Here is a 24,917-nt window from a genome sequence, read left to right on the forward strand (position 1 = left end):
CGGCTGTGCAAGAAAGCACCTGTGTCCACATCACTCTTTTCGTGTAAGATGGGGCGACACCATACGTCGCTTGACAGGTGAAATATGAAATGAAATGTCTTGTGGCTAGGGCCTCCCGTCGGGTAGACCGTTCGCCTGGTGCAGGTCTTTCGATTTGACGCCACTTTGGCGACCTGCGCGTCGATGGGGATGAAATGATGATGATCAGGACAACACAACACCCAGTCCCTGAGCGGAGAAAATCTCCGACCCAGCCGGGAATCGAACCCGGGACCTTAGGATTGACATTCTGTCACTCTGACCACTCAGCTACCGGGGCCGGACAGGGGCTTGACAGGTGAAAGACTTGCTCCGAGAAGCCTTCGGTAACGACCTCATCACATGTGGAAAAGAGTGGCCTTTCAGATGCACAGACTTCAATCCATCAGACTTCTGGCTGTGCGGATATCTCTCAGGGATGTATCGCGACAGACGCACGTTTAATCCCGGAGGTACGTATAAAACATCAACAGAAATTGTGCTAAACGGATTTTATGAAAATTATTTGGACGACTTAGTTCACGAGTCCCTCGCGGATAGTAAACGGCTGTGAAAACACACTTGAGCTCTTAGCAACAAATAATCTTAAGCTAATAACGAGCATCAAAACGGATACTGGGATTAGTGAACACAGGGCTGTCGTAGCGGGAATGAATATTGTAACCCCTAAATCCTCCAAAAATAAACGAATAATACACCTATTCAAAAAAGCAGATAAAAATTCACTTGACGCGTTCCTGAGAGACAATCTTCACTCCTTGCAAATTAACAGTATGAGCTAGACTGAATTCAAAGACTTAGTATCACAGTAATTCGGAGATTTATACCAAATAACATCCAACGGAGCTGATCCTCCTTGGTACACAAAACGGGTCTGAACACAGTTGCAGAAACAACGAAACAAGCATGCCAAATTCAAACAGACAGAAAATCCGCAAGTTCGGCTATCATTTACACAAGCTCAAAATTAGGGACGGACTTCAATGTGAGATGCTCACAATAGCTTCCACAACGGAACTTTGTCTCGAAACCAGGCAGAAAACCTTAAGAGATTCTGGTTGTATGTGAAGTATGCTAGCGGCAAGATAATGCCTTCTCTGCGCTATAACAATGGAAATACTATCGACGACAGTGCTGCTAAAGCAGATTTACTAAACACAACCTTTCAAATTTCGTTCACCAAAGAAAACGAAACAAATATTGCAGAATTCGAATCAAGAACAGTTGCCAACATGAGTAACGTAGAAGTAAATATCCTCGGAATAGTAAAGCAACTTAAATCACTTAACAAAAGCAAGTCTTCCGGTCTAGACGGTGACCTAGTTCGGTTCCTCTCAGTGTATGCTCATAAAATACCTCCATACTTAACAATCATATACAACCGCACGCTCGACGATAGATCCGCCCCCAAAGACTGGAGCCGGCCGCGGTGGTCTAGCGGTTCTAGGCGCTCAGTCCGGAACCGCGCGACTGCTACGGTCGCAGGTTCGAATCCTGCCTCGGGCATGGATGTGTGTGGTGTCCTTAGGTTAGTTAGGTTTAAGTAGTTCTAAGTTCTATGGGACTGATGACCACAGATGTTAAGTCCCATAGTGCTCAGAGCCATTTGAACCATTTGAACCAAAGACTGGAAAGTTGCACAGGTCACACCAATACTCAAGAAAAATAGTAAGAGTAATCCACTAAAATACAGGCCCATATCATTAACGTCGATATGTAGCAGGATTTAAGAACATATATTGAGTTCGAACATTATAAATTACCTCGAAGAAAACGGTCTTTTGACACCCAGTCAACGCGGATCTAGAAAACATCGTTCTTGTGAAAAGGAACTAGAATTTTACTCACACGAAGTGTTGCGTGCTATTGACAAGGGATTTCAAATTTATTCCGTATTTCTAGATTTCCAGAAGGCTTTTGACTGTACCACATAACCGGCCTGTAGTGACACAGCGTGCTTATGGAATATCGTCTCATTTATGTAACGGGTTCGTGATTTCTTGTCGGAGAGGTCGCAGTTCGTACTAATTGACGGAAAGTCATCGAGTAAAGCAGAAGTGACTACTGGCGTTCCCCAAGGTAGTATTATGGGCCCTTTGCTGTTCCTCATCTATATAAACGATTTAGGAGACAATCTGAGCGGCCGTCTTAGCTTGTTTGCAGATGACGATGTCGTTTATCGACCAGTAAAGTCATCAGAAGATCACAATGAATTGCAAAACGATATAGTAAAGATATCTGTATGGTTCGAAAACTGGGAAATTACCGTGAATAACGAAAAATGTTAGGTCATCCTCATGAGCGCTAAAAGAAATCCGTTAAACTTCAGTTACAAGGTTAAATCAGTCAAATCTAAGGGCCGTAATTTCATCTACATACCTAGGAATTACAATTAAGAAGAACTTAAATTGGAAATAACACACAGAAAACGTTTGGGGAAGGCTAATCAAAGGCTGTGTTTTATTGGAAGGACATTTAGAAAGTGTAACAGATCTACTAAAGGAACTGCCTACACTACGTTTTTCCGCCCTCTTTTGGAACACTGCTCCGCGGTGTTGGATCTTCACCAGATAGTATTAACAGTGTACGTCTAGGAATCTATACTCGATGTTAACAAATTTGTCTTCTTCAGAAACGCTTTCCTTGCCATTGCCAGTCTACATTTTATATCCTCTCCGATCATCATCAGTTATTTTGCTCCCCAAATACCAAAACTCCTTTACTACTTTAAGTGTCTCATTTCGTAATCTAATTCCCTCAGCATCACCCGACTTAATTCGACTACATTCCATTATCGTCGTTTTACTTTTGTTGATCTTCATCTTATATCCTCCTTTCAAGGCATTGTCCATTCCCTTCCGCTGCTCTTCCAGGTCCTTTGCTGTCTCTGACAGAATTACAATGTCAATGGTGAACCTCAAAGTTTTAATTTCTTCTCCATGGATTTTAATTGCTACTCCCAATTTTTCTTTTGTTTCCTTTACCGCTTGCTCAATAAACGGATTGAATATCATCTGGAATAGGCTACAACCCTGTTTCATTCCCTTCCCAACCACTGCTTCCCTTTCATGCCCCTCGACTCCTACAACTGGCGTCTGGTTTCTGTACAAATTTTAAATAGCCTTTCGCACCCTGTATTTTACCCCTGCCACCTTCAGAATTTGAAACAGAGTATTCAAGTCAACATTTTCAAAAGCTAGAATGAGACGAGATACTGGCAGAAGTAAAGCTGTGAGTACCGGGCGTGAGTCGTGCTTCGGTAGCTCAGATGGTAGAGCACATGCCCGCGAAAGGCAAAGGTCCCCAGTTCGAGTCTCGGTCGGGCACACAGTTTTAATCAGCCAGGAAGTTTCATTTTCGAAAGCTTTCTCTAAGTCTGCAAATGCTAGAAACGTAGGTTTGCCTATTTTGTGACATAAGTATCAAATGAGTATGGGTTCGGAAATGCATACTTTCTGAGATAAGTCCAGTAAACACGGGTCCAGAAATGGATAGTTTCTGCGGTAAACGCGTGCGTTCAGGAGGTGTTCAACGTAGCGATCATTCACGACACTGCACGCCTCTGCCCTCCGGCGTAAAGAACGGCGCATCTTTTGAATGTACGAGGTGCATTCAAGTTCTAAGGCCTCCGATTTTTTTTCTAGTTGACTACTCACCCGAAATCGATGAAAATGGCGTTACTTCTCGACGTAATCACCCTGCAGACGTACACATGTTTCACAACGCTGACGCCGTGATTCCATGATTTCTCACGAAATTCCAATCACCAACTTTCTCCTCCGAATGCGAAAATATTTTGTTGATACGAACCCACATAGGGAGGAACGATCACCACGATAAAATAGGGGAAATCAGAGCTCGTACGGAAAGATATAGGTGTTCATTCTTTCCGCGCGCTATACGAGATTGGAACAATAGAGGACTGTGAAGGTGGTTCATCTGCCAGGCACTTAAATGTGGTTTGCAGAGTATCCATGTAGATGTAGATTTCGAAAGATTCTATTCTCTTTTTATGGAAACTGTTTATAGTCCATGTTTCACTTCTGTACATGGCTGAAGTCAAGAAAAATAACTTCGAAAAATACTCCCTTTATCTCCTTGCGTACTGTACATAGTTAGATTTGCACGTAATCCTCGGAGCGTGAATGATACTGAACTTTGTCTGGTATTTTTGAAATAGACTACTGGCCATTAAAATTGCTACATCACAAAGATGACGTGCCACGGACGCAAAATTTAACAAACAGGAAGAAGATACTGTGATATGCAAATGATTAGCTTTTCAGAGCATTCACACAAGGTTGGCGCCGGTAGCGACACCTGCAACGTGCTAACATGAGGAAAGTTTCCAACCGATTTCTCATACACAATCAGCAGTTGACCGTCGTTGCCTGGTGAAACGTTGTTGTGATGCCTCGTGTAAGGAGGAGAAATGCGTACTATCACGTTTCCGACTTTGATAAAGGTCGGATTGTACCCTATCGCGATTGCGGTTTATCGTATCGCGACATTGCTGCTAGAGTTGGTCGAGATCCAATGACTGTTAGCAGAATATGGAATCGGTGGGTTCAGGAGGGTAATACGGAACGCCGTGCTGGATCCCAACGGCCTCGCATTACTAGCAGTCGAGATGACAGACATCTTATCCGCATGGCTGTAACGGATCGTGCAGCCACGTCTCGATCCCTGAGTCAACAGATGGGGACGTTTGCAAGACACCAACCGTCTGCACGAAGAGTTCGACGTTTACAGCAGAATCGAGTATCAGCTCGGAGACCACGGCTGCGGTTACCCTTGACGCTGCATCACAGACAGGAGTGCCTGCGATGGTGTACTCAACGATGAACCTGGGTGCACGAATGGCAAAACGTCATTTTTTCGGGCGAATCCAGGTATTGTTTACAGCATCATGATGGTCGCATCCGTGTTTGACGATATCGCGGTGAACGCACGTTGGAAGCGTGTATTCGTCATCGGCATAGTGGCGTATCACCCGGCGTGGTGGTATGGAGTGCCATTGGTTACACGTCTCGGTCACCTCTTGGTCGCACTGACGGCACTTTGAACAGTCGATGTTACATTTCAGATGTGGTACGACCCGTGGCTCTACCCTTCATTCGATCCCTGCGAAACCCTACATTTCAGCAGGATAATGCACAACCGCAGGTCCTGTATAGGCCTTTCTGGATACAGAAAATATTCGACTGCTGCCCTGGCCAGTACGTTCTCCAGATCTCTCAGCAATTTAAAACGTCTGGTCAATGGTAGCCGAGCAACTGGCTCGTCTACGCCAGTCACTACTCTTGATGAACTGTGGTATCGTGTTGAAGCTGCATGGGCAGCTATACCTGTACACGCCATCCAAGCTCTGTTTGACTCAATGCCCAGGCGCATCAAGGCCGTTATTACGGACAAAGGTGGTTGTTCTGGGTACTGACTTCTCAGATCTATGCACCCAAATTGCGTGAAAATGTAATCACATGTCAGTTCTAGTATAATATATTTGTCGAATGAATACCCGTTTATCCTCTGCATTTCTTCTTGTTGTAGCAATTTTAATGGCCATTAGTGTAGAAGCAGCCAGTTAAAACGTCGGGGATGTTCCACGTCGCAGCTAGGGTGTGGAAGGCTAGCATTATCGTATGCTGTCGATGATATAGCAGTACTGGGCTGTCCCTCCTCGTCTGTAAATAAGATTGGAACTCGGTAGCTCGGTATCTTTGGCTGCTCGCGAGACAAGAAGCGCCGACGTCGTTTAGAGAGCGAATGACCTCCGAGAGGTTGCGAAATGTGAGAGCTCTGCTGTCGGGGCGATAAAGGCAGGAGCGGCCGAGATAAGACCCGCAGAGCAGGCAGCGCACGAGCTGGGCTGGAATGGAGCGCCGCGTGGTGCGAAAGGCGCCGGGTGCGGCCGAGTCTGGAAAACACAGCAGAGAGCACATAAAGTCCTCCTCTTATTTTTTTAAATTTAATTTTATAATCCTTGCCATCTTTTCTTATTTCTACTGAAACGCGATAAAAGTCGTAACAGTCCTTGAACATAAAAGTTTTCTATATACAGGGTGGTCCATTGATAGCGACCGGGACAAATATCTCATGAAATAAGCGTCAAACGAAAAAACTACAAAGAACGAAACTTGCCTAGCTTGAAGGGGGAAACTAGATGGCGCTATGGTTGGCCCGCTAGATGGCGCTGCCATAGGTCAAACGGATATCATCTGCGTTTTTTAAAAATAGGAACCCCCATTTTTATTACATATTCGTGTAGTACGTAAAGAAATATGAATGTATTAGTTGGACAGCTTTTTATGCTTTGTGATAAATGGCGCCGTAATAGTCACAAACATATGGCTCACAATTATAGACGAACAGTTGGTAACAGGTAGGTTTCTTAAATTAAAATACAGAACGTAGGTACGTTTGAACATTTTATTTCGCCTGTTCCAACCTCATACATGTGCCTTTGTGAACTTATTATTTCTGAGAACGTACCGTGATTACCTGTAAACACACCATTAATGCAATAAATGCTCAAAACGAAGTCCGTCAACCTAAACGCATTTGGCAATACGTGTAACGACATTCCTCTCATCAGCGAGTAGTTCGCCTTCCGTAATGTTCGCACAGGCATTGACAATGCGCTGACGCATGTTGTCAGGCGTGGATCACAATAGCAAATATCCTTCAACTTTCCCCACAGAAAGAAATCCGGGTCGTCAGATCCGGTGAACGTGCGGGCCATGGTATGTTGCTTCGACGACCAATCCACCTGTCATGAAATATGCTATTCAATACCGCTTCAACCGCACGCGAGCTATGTGCCGGACATCCATCATGTTTGAAGTACATCGCCATTCTGTCATGCAGTGAAACATCTTGTAGTAACATCGATAGAACACTACGTAGGAAATCAGCTTACATTGCACCATTTAGATCGCCATCGATAAAATGGGGGCCAATTATCCTTCCTCCCATAATGCCGCAGCATACATTAACCCGCCAAAGTCGCGGATATTGCACTTGACGCAGCCATCGAAGATTTTCCGTTGCCCAATAGTGCATATTATGCCGGTTTACGTTACCGCTGTTGGTGAATGACGCTGCGTCGCTAAATAGAACGCGTGAGAAAATTCTGCCATCGTTCCGTAATTTCTCTTGTTCCCAGTGCCAGAAATGTACACTACGTTCAAAGTCGTCGCCATGCAATTCCTGGTGGAAATATGGTACGGGTGCAATCGATGTTGATGTAGCATTCTCAACATCGACGTTTTTGATATTCCCGATTCTCGCGCAACTTGTCTGCTGCTGATGTGTGGATTAGCCCCGACAGCAGCTAAAACACCTACTTGGGCATCATCATTTGTTGCAGGTCGTGGCTGACATTTCACATGTGGCTGAACACTTCCTGTTTCCTTAAATAACGTAACTATCCGGCGAACGGTCCGGACACTTGGATGATGTCGTCCAGGGTACCGAGCAGCATACATAGTAGACGCCCGTTGGTCATTTTGATCACAATAGCCTTACATCAACACGATATCGACCTTTTCCGCATTTGGTAAACGGTCCATTTTAATACGGGTAATGTATCACGAAGCAAATACCGTCCGCACTGGCGGAATTTTACGTGATACGAAGTATACCTTTGTGACTATTACACCGCTATCTATCACAAAGAGAAAAAAGTGGTCCAACTAAAACATTCATATTTCTTTACGTACTACACGAATATGTAATAAGAAATGGGGGTTCCTATTTTAAAAAAAACGCAGTTGATATCCGTTTGACCTATGGCTGCGCCATATAGCGAGCCCACCATAGCGCCATCTGGTTTCCCCCTTCAAGCTAGACGAGATTCGTTCTTTGTAATTTTTTCGTTTGATGCTTATGTCGTGAGTTATTTGGCCCGGTCGCGATCAATGGGCCACCCTGTAAACCACCATAGTTCAGTCTACGCATAGTGAAAATTTATTGTGGTAAAATCTTCTAGAAATTTTAGAGTCCGGTTGAAGCTGCTGATCTTCGTTTATTGTGCAATCAAGGTAGAACCGGTTTCGCGATAATGAATTGCACCTTCGGGTTAAATCTACAACAACATACATACGAATTAGTTGCCGTTAAGTGTAAAAAAACTCATTATGCCTACAAGGCCCCTGGAGTAGACAACATTCCATTAGAACTACTGACAGCCTTGAGAGAGCCAGCCCTGACAAAATGTATGAGACAGGCGAAATACCCTCAGACTTCAAAAACAATATAATAATTCCAATCCCAGAGAAAGCAGTTGCTGGCAGGTGTGAAAATCACCGAACTATCAATTTAATAAGTCACCGCTGCAAAATACTAACGCGAATTCTTTACAGACGAATGGAAAACTGGTAGAAGCCGACCTCGGGGAAGACCAGTTTGGATTCAGTAGAAATGTTGGAACGCGTGAAGCAATACTGACCCTAGGACTTATCTTAGAAGATAGATTAAGGAAAGGCAAATCTACGTTTCTCGCATTTGTAGACTTAGAGAAAGCGTTAAACAATGTAGCCCGGAATACCCTCTTTCAGATTCTGAATGTGGCAGGAGTAAAAAACAGGGAGCTAATGATTATTTACAATTTGTACAGAAACCAGATGGCAGTTATAAGAGTCGAGGGGCATGAAAGGGAAGCAGTGCTTGGGAAGGGAGTGATACAGGGTTTTAGCCTATCCCTGATGTTTTTCAATATGTATGTTGAGCAAGCAGTAAAGGAAACAAAATAAAATTCGGAGTAGGAATTAAAATCGATGGAGAAGACATAAAAACTTTGAGGTTCGCCGATGACATTGTAATTCTATCAGAGACAGCAAAGGACCTGGAAGAGCAGTTGAACGGAATCGACAGTGCCTTGAAAGGAGGATTAATTTGAATATCAACAAAAGTAATACGAGGATAATGGAATGTAGTCAGATTAAATCGGGTGATGCAGAGGGAATTAGATTAGGTAAGGAGACACTTAAAGTAGTAAAGGAGTTTTGCTATTTGCAGAGCAAAATAACTGATGATGGTCGAAGTAGAGAGGATACAAAATGTAGACTGTCAATGGCAAGGAAATCGTTTCTGATGAGAAATTTCTTAACATTGAATATAGATTTAAATGTCAGGAAGTCGTTTCTGAAATTATTTGTATGGAGTGTAGCAATGTATGGAAGTGAAACGTGGACGATAAATAGTTTAGACAAGAAGAGAATAGAAGATTTCGAAATGTGGTGCTACAGAAGAATGTTGAAGATTAGATGGGTAGATCACATAACTAATGAGGAGGTATTAAAGAGACTTGGGGAGAAGAGGAATTTGTGCCACAACTTGACTAGGGATTGGTTGGTAGGGCGTATTCTGAGGCATCAAGGGATCACCAATTTAGTATTGGAGGGCAGCATGGAGGGTAAAAATCGTAGAGGGGTACCAAGAGCTGAATACATTAACGAGATTCAGAAGGATGTAGGCTGTAGTAGGTACTGGGAGATGAAGAAGGTTGCACAGGATAGAGGTGCAAGAAGAGCTGCATCAAACCGGTCTTTGGACTGAAGACCACCACCACCACCACAACAACAACAACAACAACAGTGCCCACTAAGAAGGAGATCGAAAAGTACTCACTTGTCTGAACTACATTAAGCCATTAAACCAATGAAATCTCCCAGTGTTCTACAAGGCGCATATCCTAGCCTCATCGAATGCAATGGATGTTGAGAGATCCATCAAAAATCTTATTCATTTACGGATCATCTCTGACGGACTTCTATTTTGGACCTGAAAAACAGGGCGGAGAAGGCGGAAGAACACGTAACTGCGGCCTCAGAATCCCGTCAATATAGTAGGCGGATAGTAGTAATGTTAATCTCTTGATAGTACAGTTTTGACCATGGTTTTCTTTCAGCAACGGTATATATGATTCCACGGAGAAATACACAACCAACCGGTTGCAAATAATTGTTTAATACAATGACGAAGGTTTCGACACCTCTAAGGACGGATGTCTTCAGTACGATGAAATTTTAAAAGTCGTAAAGTTATGTTGCGACAATGCAATAGTCAAAGTTTAGAGCAGACGTGCATTAAAAAAAAGTTAAAAACGTTCCAGCCTTTGGTACGTATACCTTGCAAGGAAACATCAGCCTGATTTTGTTTCATTAAGTCATTAAATCAGTAGGATCAGAAAAACGTTCTACATGGCGGACATCGTGGCATCATCAGAGGCAATGTACACTACGGGCCATTAAAATTGCTACACCAAGAAGAAATGCAGATGATAAACTGGTATTCATTAAACAAATATATTATACTAGAACTGACATGTGATTACATTTTCACGCAATTTGGGTCCATAGATCCTGAGAAATCAGTACGCAGAACAACCACCTCTGGCCTTAATAACAGCCTTGATACGCCTGGACATTGAGTCAAACAGAGTTTGGATCGCGTGTACAGCTACAGCTGCCCATGCAGCTTCAACACGATACCACAGTTCATCAAGAGTAGTGACTGGCGTATTGTGACGAGCCAGTTGCTCGGCCACCATTGACCAGACGTTTTCAATTGGTGAGAGATGTGGAGAATGTGCTGGCCTGGGCAACAGTCGAACATTTTCTGTATCCAGGAAGGCCCGTACAGAAGCTGCTGAAATGTAGGGTTTCGCAGGGATCGAATGAAGGGTTGAACCACTGGTCGTAACACATCAGAAATATAACGTCCACTGTTCAAATCGCCGTCAATGCGAACAAAAGGTGACCGAGAAGTGTAACCAATAGAACCCCATACAGTCACGTCATGTGATACGCCAGTATGGCGATGACGAATACACGCTTCCAATGTGCGTTCACCGCGATGACGGCAAACACGGATGCGACCATCATGATGCTGTAAACAGAACCTGGATTCATCCGACAAAATGACGTTTTGCCTTTCGTGCACCCAGGTTCGTCGTGGAGTACACCATCGCAGGCACTCCTGTCTGTGATGCGGCGTCAAGGGTAACCGCAGCCATCATCTCCGAGCTGATAGTCCATGCAGCTGCAAACGTCGTCGAACTGTTCGTGCAGATGGTTGTTGTCTTTCAGACGGACCCGGTTCTAGGCGCACAGTCCGGAACCGCGCGACTGGTACGGTCGCAGGTTCGAATCCTGCCTCGGGCATGGATGTATGTGATGTCCTTAGGTTAGTTAGGTTTAACTAGTTCTAAGTTCTAGGGGACTAATGACTTCAGAAGTTGAGTCCCATAGTGCTCAGACCCATTAGAACCATTCTTTCAGACGTCCCCATGTGTTGACTCAGGGATCGAGACGTGGCTGCACGATCCGTTACAGCCATGCGGATAAGATGCCTGTCATCTCGACTGCTACTGATATGAAGCCGTTGGGATCCAGCACGGCCTTCCGTATTACCCTCCTGAACCCACCGACTCCATATTCTGCTAACAGTCATTGGATTCGACCAACGCGAGCAGCAATGTCGCGATACGATAAACCGCAATCGCGATAGGCTACAATCCGACCTTTATCAAAGTCGGAAACGTGGTGGTACGCATTTCTCTTCCTCACACGAGGCACCACAGCAACGTTTCACCAGGCAACGCCGGTCAACTGCTGTTTGTGTATGAGGAAATCGGTTGGAAACTTTCCTGATGTCAGGACGTTGTAGGTGTTACCACCGGCGCCAACCTTGTGTGAATGCTCTGAAAAGCTAATCATTTGCATATCACAGGATCTTCTTCCTGTCGGTTAAATTTCGCGTCTGTAGCACGTCATCTTCGTGGTGTAGTAACTTTAATGGCCAGTAGTGTAGTATGCCCGCAACTTACCATTGTTTAACTCCTTATAGAATAACAGGTATCTGGGCTGCCCTGAGGACCTGATAACAACGTGTGCAGCCGCAGACGCTAATAAGCGTTATTTGTCTCTGGTAACATTACTGATACTTTTAACACAACCGAAAAATTGTGGGTGGCGCGCTTACTTTTTTTAGTTTCTGTACAAGCTGGTGAAATAGGGCTTATTAAAAGTACTGGAATTTGTACAAAAACTAAAAATGTAAGTGCACTACCCAGAACTTTTCCATTGTGTTGAAAGTGTTACCAGCGACGAGCAACGTCACAACTTACTAGCAGCTGCTTCTACTCACGATGTTATTGTTTGTTCAGCGCAGCCGAGATGGCTGTTTTTCTAAGTGCTGGCAGGAGTCCAACACTGGTAAGTTGCTACTGTAGGCCTACTACACTGGTATCATTAATTAAAGTAACAAAACCGCTGTTTCCCCATCCTGTATCTAATTCATGATATAATCATACAAATTATCAGTCAGATGTCGATAGGATGGCATTCCGGTCAACGGGCAACCACACGAACGATGACGTCAGGGCACATATCAAGCGGGGTAGTGTTTGCGGTGTATATCCATATCGATAGTCGTGTGCACAGTGACAGACGATGCAGTATGATATAGAGAAGATGCTTACCAGGCTATGCGGTGGAGGGCCATAGAAAGGAAGGAAACGGAACAGTCGCAAACTGATTCGACCCGACGGCTTAATGTCAATCGTTCCGTTGTTCCTCGGATGTGGCGACGGTGTATAAGAGACCGAAACTGTATCCGGAAGACCAGGAGAGACGACCGTTATTCGGCTGTGAGGGCACGGCGGTACCGCCTTACAAGGGAACCTCCCCATCGCACACCCCTCAGATTTAGTTATAAGTTGGCATAGTGGATAGGCCTTGAAAAACGGAACACACATCAGTCGAGAAAACAGGAAGAAGTTGTGTGAAACTATGAAAAAATAAGCAAAATATACAAAGTGAGTAGTCCATGTGCAAGATAGCCAACATCAAGGAGAGTATGCGCCAAGGAGCGCCGTGGTCCTGTGGTTAGCGTGAGTGGCTGCGGAACGAGAGGTCCTTGGATCAAGTCCTTCCTCTAGTGAAAAGTTTACTTTTTTTTATCTTCGCAATGTTATGATCTGTCCGTTCGTTCATTGACGTCTCTATTCACTGTAATAAGTTTAGTGTCTGTGTTTTGCGACCGCATCGCAAAACCGTGCGATTAGTAGGCGAAAGGACGTGCCTCTCCAATGGGAACTGAAAACATATGATCGCAAGGTCATAGGTCAACCGGTTCCTCCACAAGAAAACACGTCTGATATATTCTATACGACACTGGTGACGGCATGTGCGTCACATGACAGGAATATGTTGTCGACCCACCTAACTTGTACACTTGGCGAATGGGTAAAAAGATTCTTCTACCTTACCCGATTTAGGTTTACTTGTGAATGTGATAATCACTCGATAAAAGTGATGAAAATATAACGGACGGACAGATAATAATTGTCTGAAAATAAAAAATTAAAATTTCCAGTCGATTGAAGACTTGAACCAAGGACCTCTCACTCCGCAGCCGCTTACGCTAACCACGGGACCACGACACTCCTTATCTCACATTGTCCTTAATGTTGCATATCTTGCACATGGACTTCTCAGTTTGTATATTTTGCTTAATTTTTTCATAGTTCCACACAACTTCTTCCTGTTTTCTCGATTGATGTGTGTTCCGTTTTTCAAGGCCTATCCACTGTGCCATCTTATAACTAAATCTGAGGGGGGTGCGATGGGGAGGTTCCCTTGTTAGTACTGAACGGCAAATGGCATGTGAGCTCGCAGCAGCCACTGGACGTGTTGTATCGAGGCAAACGGTGAACAGAAGAGCCAACGGCCCTGCCGCAGTGGTAACACTGGTTCCCGTCAGATCACCGAAGTTAAGCGCTGTCGGGCTGGGCTAGCACTTGGATGGGTGACCATCCGGTCTGCCGAGTGCTGTTGGCCAGCGGGGTGTACTCAGCCCTTGTGCGGCAAACTGAACAGCTACTAGACTGAGAACTTGCGACTCCGGTCTCGGAAACTGACATACGGCCGGGTGAGCGATGTGCTGACGACATACCCCTCCATATCCGCATCCAGTGACGCTTGTGGCTGAGGATCGGTACCGTTGGGCCTTCATGTCAATTCGGGAGTAGTTTTTTAGTTTTAGGTGAGCAGAAGGCTTCGGCAGAGTGGCCTTTATTGCGGATACCTGCTGTATACGTCTGACGCGTCTTCACATTTAAAAGATTCTGCTCATTCTTTGTTAATCGTATCATAAAATGTATGCAACTTTTTACGCGCCGTTTCGTTAGCAATATTGAAATTTGCACCAAGGTTAAAAAGATTCTTCCGATGTCTGTTTAGAGTTAATTCTCGTTCCCTGTCAATTTTGTTTTCAATCTCTCCGAATACGTATAATACGTATGTGAACTGTAGTGGCAAAAAAATGTTACCTAGAATCAAGTGAAGATTAGAAGCTTCTCTATTTATCTTTCGTTTTATTAGCTTCTCGAATTTATAAGCTTCACCATTTGTGTTACGTTTGTTGTACAGGCTACTAAAATTGCCACTAAGCCAACAGGAAGTAGAAAAAGAACTAAGTATTTTAAAAACAAGTTGCCGTCGGAACGGATATACGTGTAAGGAGGTGATGAATATTTATAATAAGAAGAAGAGGCAAATGAAACAAATAGAAGGAAGTCAAGTCGCAGTTAAGAGGAAGAACAAGAAAAAATACGTGGCTCTCACTTACAGTGGAAGAATTACAAAAAATGGTTCAAATGGCTCTGACCACTATGGGACTTAACTTCTGAAGTCATCAGTCCCCTAGAACTTAGAACTACTTAAACCTAACTAACCTAAGGACATCACACACATCCATGCCCGAGGCAGGATTCGAACCTGCGACCATAGCGGTCGCGCGGTTCCAGACTGTAGCGTCTAGAAGCGCTCGGTCACCCCGGCCGGCGAAAAATTACACATACGATTGAAAAATGCTTTCGTAAATCCGACGTTAAAATAGGGTTCCGCACAAATAAATTGAAGCTCCGGCACAAAATATGTAATAGTAGGAATAAATTTCACGATTCAGTTGTATATAAGATCAAATGTGATGACTGCTGTGAACAATACATAGGCCGGCCGCGGTGGTCTCGCGGTTCTAGGCGCGCAGTCCGGAACCGTGGGACTGCTACGGTCGCAGGTTCGAATCCTGCCTCGGGCATGGATGTGTGTGATGTCCTTAGGTTAGTTAGGTTTAAGTAGTTCTAAGTTCTAGGGGACTGATGACCACAGCAGTTGAGTCCCATAGTGCTCAGAGCCATTTGAACCATTTGAACAATACATAGGGCAGACAAGTGGGAACTACGAAAACAGATTTAGGGAGCTCACATTGACTACTCTCAAATCAGCGTTTGCGGTGCATACGGCTGCCTTAAAGCATTCACTCACGAACATTGAAGAAAACTTCCTACATAGAGCTCATAAGGGACGTTTTCTTAACATTTTGGAAGAACTTGAAATATTCACCCACAAAAAGAAAGATCCGGATTTAATCCTTAACGAGCAAAGCGAGTTCAATCATAAAGCCTATTTTAGTATTTATGACGACTTACTGAGATGATCAGCGTTGCGTATAGAAGTCCAAGCCGAAGGATGAGAGCTGGTGCACGGTGAAAAAGCCGGAAGATGCGTGCAGCGCCTAACGTCGTTGACGGGGCCCTCCTGCAGTGCCCTCTTACCCACGGCGATGGACATCAGACAACTGAACGGCTCGCGGCACAACAGCGAAATGGCGGGAACCACGGAAGCAGACCATGGAGGAAAACAAGTCTACACCAGCGCCATGCATATACAGGCTGTTTCAAAAATGACCGGTATATTTGAAACGGCAATAAAAACTAAACGAGCAGCGATAGAAATACACCGTTTGTTGCCATATGCTTGGGACAATAGTACATTTTCAGGCGGACAAACTTTCGAAATTACAGTAGTTACAATTTTCAACAACAGATGGCGCTGCAAGTGATGTGAAAGATATAGAAGACAACGCAGTCTGTGGGTGCGCCATTCTGTACGTCTTCTTTCTGCTGTAAGCGTGTGCTGTTCACAACGTGCAAGTGTGCTGTGGACAACATGGTTTATTCCTTAGAACAGAGGATTTTTCTGGTGTTGGAATTCCACCGCCTAGAACACAGTGTTGTTGCAACAAGACGAAGTTTTCAACGGAGGTTTAATGTAACCAAAGGACCGAAAAGCGATACAATAAAGGATCTGTTTGCAAAATTTCAACGGACTGGGAACGTGACGGATGAACGTGCTGGAAAGGTAGGGCGACCGCGTACGGCAACCACAGAGGGCAACGCGCAGCTAGTGCAGCAGGTGATCCAACAGTGGCCTCGGGTTTCCGTTCGCCGTGTTGCAGCTGCGGTCCAAATGACGCCAACGTCCACGTATCGTCTCATGCGCCAGAGTTTACACCTCTATCCATACAAAATTCAAACGCGGCAACCCCTCAGCGCCGCTACCATTGCTGCACGAGAGACATTCGCTAACGATATAGTGCACAGGATTGATGACGGCGATATGCATGTGGGCAGCATTTGGTTTACTGACGAAGCTTATTTTTACCTGGACGGCTTCGTCAATAAACAGAACTGGCGCATATGGGGAACCGAAAAGCCCCATGTTGCAGTCCCATCGTCCCTGCATCCTCAAAAAGTACTGGTCTGGGCCGCCATGTCTTCCAAAGGAATCATTGGCCCATTTTTCAGTTCCGAAACGATTACTGCATCACGCTATCTGGACATTCTTCGTGAATTTGTGGCGGTACAAACTGCCTTAGACGACACTGCGAACACCTCGTGGTTTATGCAAGATGGTGCCCGGCCACATCGCACGGCCGACGTCTTTAATTTCCTGAATGAATATTTCGATGATCGTGTGATTGCTTTGGGCTATCCGAAACATACAGGAGGCGGCGTGGATTGGCCTCCCTATTCGCCAGACATGAACCCCTGTGACTTCTTTCTGTGGGGACACTTGAAAGACCAGGTGTACCGCCAGAATCCAGAAACAATTGAACAACTCAAGCAGTACATCTCATCTGTATGTGAAGCCATTCCGCCAGACACGTTGTCAAAGGTTTCGGGTAATTTCATTCAGAGACTACGCGATATTATTGCTACGCATGGTGGATATGTGGAAAATATCGTACTATAGAGTTTCCCAGACCGCAGCGCCATCTGTTGTTGAAAATTGTAACTACTGTAATTTCTAAAGTTTGTCTGCCTGAAAATGTACTGTTGTCCCAAGCATATTGCAACAAACGGTGTATTTCTATCGCTGCTCGTTTAGTTTTTATTGCCGTTTCAAATATACCGGTCATTTTTGAAACACCCTGTAGAAATCGCCCTTAGTTTTCGATCGTACAAAAATTATAATTTTATTGTGTGTATCAATTTTGACAAGTACTGATTTTATCCTTGACAACTACAGATGTTAACTACGTATTTTTAGAGATAAAACTAAATTAGAAAAATCTACTTACTACAGCATGTGCATATGTAATGTAACAAATGTACCAGACGCCACCTGTCGGTAATAGTTTTATAATTAATATAAATGTGCATTTTGCCAAGCAGTTAAATGTGACGCAGCTTATGAAGGTTGCTGTGTGTGGACGGGTTACTCCTGTAACCGAAATTGCAGGTACATTCTGGTACATTTGATGATCTGATAGAATGAAAAAGGTTTGCATTTGTGAAATAGTCAATTAGTACCATTGTCGTTTCAGATATGAAGATGGTTCTAGAGGAACCGAAACCGGCCATGCGAATAAACATTTTTGCAATCAAGACGGATTATAAGTAACATTGTATAATCTTCGACTAAACAGAACCTAACTGAACTGAGACTGGTCTGAATACAACACGCATTTTATATTAAATGAGCAAATGAAGTAAAACAATTATCTAGCCCCGATCAAAATTTCCACTTACTTCGTGTCAATGACATTGTTGCAAATTTCTAGGAGCCACAACAGCAATCAGCAGGCAGGCAACGGCTAACCTAGATTTTTATTCTAAATAAAATTTCCAATCGCTGCGTACCACACGTGGTAATGCGTAATGATAAACAGTGGGCTGGGGAAGGTAACCGTTCCTACGAAATGATATTCCAAGAGAACGATTTTAGAATGAAGTATGTACTCAGAAAGAGAGAGAGGAAAATTTCGCTTGATCTTCACACGCAACGTAGGTCTGAACAACAATATGTTCAACAAAGTGAAGAATGATTTAAAGAGGGTACAGTAACAATAGAGAATTTCTGTAAAAATAAAGCAGCTTAATCAATTAATATGTTAATGCATGACTCAGAGAAGTAGCGTGGTCCTTCTCTCAGCTCTGATGAAGAGGACAAAGTTAACTAGCTCCCAATAATCATTTCTAAAAATTACAAGCGCAGTGCTGCAGTCTTAACTCAAATTCCTTCTCTTAAAAAAATAACAACATTATTCAAAATTTATGTTCCTTTCGCTTTCCAATATACAGGGTGGTCCATTGATATTGACGGGGCCAAATATCTCACGAAATAAGCGTCAAACGAAAAAACTACAAAGACCGAAACTCGTCTAGCTTGAAGGGAGAAACCAAATGTGCTATGGTTGGCCCGCTAGATGGCGCTGCCATAGGTCAAACGGATATCAAATGAGCTTTTTTTTTAAATAGGAACCCCCATTTCATTACATATTCGTGTAATACGTAAAGAAATATGAATGTTTTAGTTGAACCACTTTAGATGGCGTTGTTGTAGTCACAAACGTATAAGTACGTGGTATCACGTAACATTCCGCCAGTGCGGATGGTATTTGCTTCGTGATACATTACCCGTGTTAAAATGGACCGTTTACCAATTGCGGAAAAGATCGATATGGTGTTAATGTATGGGTATTATGATTAAAATGCCCAACGGGCGTGTGCTATGTATGCTGCTCGGTATCCTGGACGACATCATCCAAGTGTCCGGACCGTTCGCCGGATAGTTACGTCATTTAAGGAAACAGGAAGCGTTCAGCCACATGTGAAACGTCAGCCGCGACCTGCAACAAATGATGATGCCCAAGTAGGTGTTTCAGCTGCTGTTGGGGCTAAACCGCACTTCAGTAGCAGACAAATTGCACGAGAATCGGGATCTAAAAACGTCGGTGTTGAGAATGCTACATCAACATCGATTGCACCAGGAATTGCATGGCGACGACTTTGAACGTCGTGTATAGTTCTGCCACTGGGCACAAGAGAAATTACGGGACGGTGACAGATTTTTTGCACGCCTTCTGTTTAGCAACAAAGCGTCATTCACCAACAGCGGTAACGTAAACTGGCATAATATACACTATTGGGCAACGGAAAATGCACGATGGCTGCGGCAAGTGGAACATCAGCGACCTTGGCGGGTTAATGTATGATGCGGCATTATGGGAGGAAGGATAATTGGCCCCCCATTTTATCGATGGCAATCTAAATGGTGCAATGTATGCTGATTTCCTACGTAATGTTCTATCGATGTTACTACAAGATTTTTCACTGCATGAGGGAATCGCGATGACTTGCAACATGATGGATGTCCGGCACATAGATCGCGTGCGGTTGAAGCGGTATTGAATAGCATATTTGATGACAGATGGATTGGTCGTCGAAGCACCATACCGTGGCCCGCACGTTCACCGGATCTGACGTCCCCGGATTTCTTTCTATAGGGAAAGTTGAAGGCTGTTTGCTATCGTGATCCACCGACAACTCCTGACAACATGCGTCAGCGCATTGTCAATGCATGTGTGAACATTACGGAAGGCGAACTACTCGCTGTTGAGACGAATGTCGTTACACGTATTGCCAAATGCACTGAGGTTGACGGACATCATTTTGAGCATTTATTGCATTAATGTGGTATTTACAGGTAATCACGCAGTCACAGAAATGATAAGATCACAAAGGTACATGTATCACATTGGAACAGCCGAAATAAAATGTTCAAAGGTACCTACGTTCTGTATTTTAATTGAAGAAACGTACCTGTTACCAACTGTTCGTCTAAAATTGTGAGCCATATGTTCGTTACTATTACAGCGGCATCTATCACAAAACGAAAAAATGTTCCAACTAAAATATTCATGTTTCTTTACGTACTATACGAATATGTAACAAAAATTGGGGGTTCCTATTAAAAAAAAACGCAGTTGATATTCGTTTGCCCTATGGCAGCGCCATCTAGCGGGCCAACCATAGCGCCACCTGGTTTCCCCCTTCAAGCTAGACCAGTTTCGATCTTTGTAGTTTTTTCGTTTGACGCTTATTTCGTGAGATATTTGGCCCGATCACGATCAATGGACCATGCTGTATACACCACGTTCGTCCTTGCTGTCCTTTACAATAAATCTTTCTTCGTATAGCAAATACAATCGCAAATCAACACAGCAGTACTGAATACGTCCAACTTCAACTAAGAATGCACCAGATTGCGCAGAGGCAAAGATTGCGCCACGACACGACGAAAGATTGTTTAGCAGAACGTAAAATGCTCTCTCTCTCTCTCTCTCTCTCTCTCTCTCTCTCCGACGTGCACATCGATAACGTACAGAAACCAAAATGACATGACCACCTCACAGTATTACCGAAGACGGGAAGGAGTTTGAACATAAAAAATAAAGTATTGTTTGTATTTATAATGAAACATAAATTCAGTCTGTTTAAATCAGTGCCCAGTGTTCAGTGACTTTCGCGCCGTCCTGTGCAGTCACGCGAAAAAGTGGAACACGCTCGAAGACTGTGTTCAAATGGCTCAAATGGCTCTGAGCACTATGGGACTTAACAGCTATGGTCATGAGTCCCCTAGAACTTAGAACTACTTAAACCTAACTAACCTAAGGACAACACACAACACCCAGCCATCACGAGGCAGAGAAAATCCCAGCCTGCGTTCAGTGGCATGAGAGAATGACATGTGCCTACTGAGGAGTTACTAGTGTTGGTGATTCATTTAGCATATCTCTCAAAAGGCCTCCCTGTGGCCCCTCTGTAACTGTTCGGTGTTTAGAGAAGAACAGAGTTTGGAACATACATTCCACGGTACAACCACGCCCTGCCGACGGCAGTGAAACATCTTGTAGTAACATCGGTAGAACGTCACGTAGGAAATCAGCATACATTGCACCATTTAGATTGCCATCGATAAAATGGGGACCAATTATCCTTACTCCCATAATGGCGCACCATACATTAACCCGCCAAGGTCGCTGATGTTCCACTTGTCGCAGCCATCGTGCATTTTTCGTTGCCCAATAGTGCATATTATGCCGGTTTATGTTACCGCTGTTGGTGAATGACGCTTCGTCGATAAATAGAACGCGTACAAAAAAATCTGTCATCGTCCCGTAATTTCTCTTGTGCCCAGTGGCAGAACTGTACACGAAGTTCAAAGTCGTCGCCATGCAATTCCTGGTGCATAGAAGTATGGTACGGGTGCAATCGATGTTGATGTTGCATTCTCAACACCGACGTTTTTGAAATTCCCGATTCTCGCGCAGTTTGTCTGCTCCTGAAGTGCGGATTAGCCGCGACAGCAGCTAAAACACCTACTTGGGCATCATCATTTGTTGCAGGTCGTGGTTGACGTTTCACATGTGGCAGAACACTTCCTGTTTCCTTAAATAACGCACGGTAACTATCCGGCGAACGGCCCGATGATGTCCAGGATACCGAGCAGCATACATAGCACACGCCCGTTGGTCATTTTGTTCACAATAGCCATACATCAACACAATATCGACCTTTTCCGCAGTTGGTAAACGGTCCATTTTAACACGGGTAATGTATCACGAAGCAAATACCGTCCGCACTGGCGGCAAGTTACGTGATACCACGTACTTATACGCTTGTGACTATTACAGCGCCATCTACAGTGGTTCAACTAAAACATTCATATTTCTTTACGTATTACACGAATATGTAATGAAATGGGGGTTCCTATTTAAAAAAAAAAGCGCTGTTGATACCCGTTTGACCTATGGCAGTGCCATCTAGTGGGCCAACCATAGCGCCATCTGGTTTCACCTTCAAGCTGGACGAGTTTCGTTCTTTGTAGTTTTTTCGTTTGATGCTTATTTCTTGAGATATTTGGCCCGGTCACTACCAGTGGACCACCCTGTATTGTCACCAAATTCTGTATCTTAATAATAAATGTGTTCTGAGAAAAAAACTGTGGGACTTTACTTATTGAACGACCCTCATAGGTTCTGACTGTGTGCGAATGATGGACGTAACTGTATATGGTGTATACTTGGTGAACTGCCGATTCCGGAGTGCAGTTCAACCCATGACACACAGGCCCCTCTCCGGATTTCATGGCTACAACTCGCGGTGACATTTGCTGTTTCTGCAGGATAAAACAGCTGCTACATTGCACACTCTATTACCCAGTGCTACTGCCAGGACGTATGACGTCAACGATGCTACATGGTTTACGCAGTGTATATTAACTGTCCTGGATAATAAGATCTCTCGAGAACCGAACATGTATGGGACACGATGAAAGGGGAGCTTAATCTTCTCCAGGGACGGCAAGAACTACTGCTGAAATCTGGCAAAAGGCGCAAGGCGCTTGGGGCAGTCTGTTCACTATACTGTTCGGCACGCTTAAGATCGTTTGCAAGCGAGAATCCACACCTGCGCCGCAGCCACAGGCGTATTCCATGTGCACTGATGTGACTGGGCACATTTTACTGTGACATGTGTGTCTCACGTGGACAGAATTTGCTATTATACACTCCCACAATGAACAACCTGAGCGTTCTATGAAATGATCTTGTTCTTCAGGGTTTTGCATTCTTCCCGTGCAGTGTGTACACTAGGGAAACGCACGAGGTAATGCTTTCATCTACAGGGAACATCAGAACGACTTCCCTATTTTCTTCTAGATTTCCAGAAGGCGCTCCTCGCAAGCGCCTTGTAATCAAATTGGGTCCCTAAGGATTATCTACATCTACGCCTAAACACATGTTCCACAAGTCATCGTACGGCGCGTGGCCAAGGGTATCCTGAACCACCACTAGCCATTTCCTTTCCTCTTCCACTCGCAAATCGAGTTAGGGAAAAATGACTATGTTCCTCCGTATGACCCCTAATTTCTCATATCTTATCTCTTTGGTCTTTACATGAAATATATTGTATTCTGTAGTCTGCTTCAAATGCCTATTCTTTAAATTTTCTCACAAGTGTTCCCCGAAAAGAGCTTCGCTCCCAAAAATGGCTCTGAGCACTATGGGACTTAACATCTCAGGTAATCAGTCCCATAGAAACGAAACGAAACTTCCTGGCAGATTAAAACTGTGTGCCCGACCGAGACTCGAACTCGGGACCTTTGCCTTTCGCGGGCAAGTGCTCTACCAACTGAGCTACCGAAGCACGACTCACGCTCGGTACCCACAGCTTTACTTCTGCCAGTATCTCGTCTCCTACCTTCCAAACTTTACAGAAGTTCTCCTGCGAAACTTGCAGATCTAGCACTCCTGAAAGAAAGGATATAGCGGAGACACGGCTTAGCCACAGCCTGGGGGATGTTTCCAGAATGAGATTTTCACTCTGCAGCGGAGTGTGCGCTGATATGAAACTCCGCTGCAGAGTGAAAAAGTAAGAGGCCAATGCCGCGGACTACTCTTTGTAAAACCGAAATGTGATTCTATCCAGACATAGCGACTTATTTGTTTTCAGCTCTTTCACTTGTATCAGAAACAGAAGTGATAGCTGGGATTCCCAAGGAACTGTTACAGCCACCTAGCTGTTCCTAATCTACACAAACGATTTAGGAGACAATCTGAGCAGCCCTCGTATATTGTATGCAGATGATGTGTCGTTTATCGCAAAGTACAATCGATCAGGACACTTGCAATGTGATTTAGGTAATGTATCTGTATGGTGTGAAGAGGCATTCGAGTCTAATCAACTTAAACTGTTAGGTCATCCACATAACTTCTTAAAGGAGTCCTTTAAATCCCACAAATTTAAAGGTTCCAGATTCAACTAAATATCTACGTATTACAATTACCAACAACTTAAACTGGAAGTGGAACTTTAACATTGAAAATTTGCGGGGGGAGGCGAACCAAAGTCTGCTATTACCGGCAAGCCACTTAGAAGAGACCCTACACTACGCTTATTCGTCTTCTGGAATGTTGCTACACCGTGTGGCATCTTACCAGATACGATAGAAAAAGATCAAAAAGAGATGGTTCGCTTTGTATTACCACAAAATGGGAGAGACTGTGTGACGGATGTGACATAAGACCTGGCGTGAAATCATTAAAAGGAAGGCGGTTTTCGTTGCGACGAGATCTTTTCACGAAACGTCAACCACCAAATTTCTGCTCCGATTTTGTTGGCTACCACTGGGAGAGCGAACGTCCTTGCTGGAGTGGTAACACCGGTTCCCGTCAGATCACCGAAGTTAAGCGCTGTTGGGCTCGGCGAGCACTTGGTGGCTAGAGGGGGGAGGGGGTGTCACCGTCCGGGTCTGCCGAGTGTTGTTGGCAAGTGGGGTTCACTCAGCCCTTGTGAGGCAAACTAAGAGCCACTTGACTGAGAAGTAGCAGCATCAGTTACGTAAACTGAGAACAGCTGAGAGGGTGGTATGTTAACCACATGCGCCTCCATATCTGTATCCTGTGACGTGTAACATCTGAGGATGACACGGCGGCCGGTCGGTACCGATGAGCCATCGAGGCCTGTTCGGACAGACTTTGTTTTTAACATGGGGAGAAATAAAATAAGAGACATCTGAGCTTGCACTGAAAGATTTGTGTGTTCTCTTTTACCACATGTTATTCGAGACTGGAACGCTCTAGAAATATGTTGGAGAAATTTGTACTATCATCCATAATTTTTGTAAACTTTATTTGGGCTTTCTCTTCGTCTCATTCCATATTTCTGTACTATACTGCAGCAG

General features: G+C 44.2%; 1 pseudogene; it reads left to right on the top strand.

Moving 5' to 3' along the window:
* The first annotated feature begins 13,765 nt into the window (after positions 1–13,765).
* On the top strand, positions 13,766–13,883 carry LOC126210685 (5S ribosomal RNA; annotated as a pseudogene).
* The last annotated feature ends 11,034 nt before the right edge of the window (positions 13,884–24,917 follow it).

Source organism: Schistocerca nitens, chromosome 10, assembly GCF_023898315.1.
Source record: "Schistocerca nitens isolate TAMUIC-IGC-003100 chromosome 10, iqSchNite1.1, whole genome shotgun sequence".
Taxonomy (NCBI): Eukaryota; Metazoa; Arthropoda; class Insecta; order Orthoptera; family Acrididae; genus Schistocerca; species Schistocerca nitens.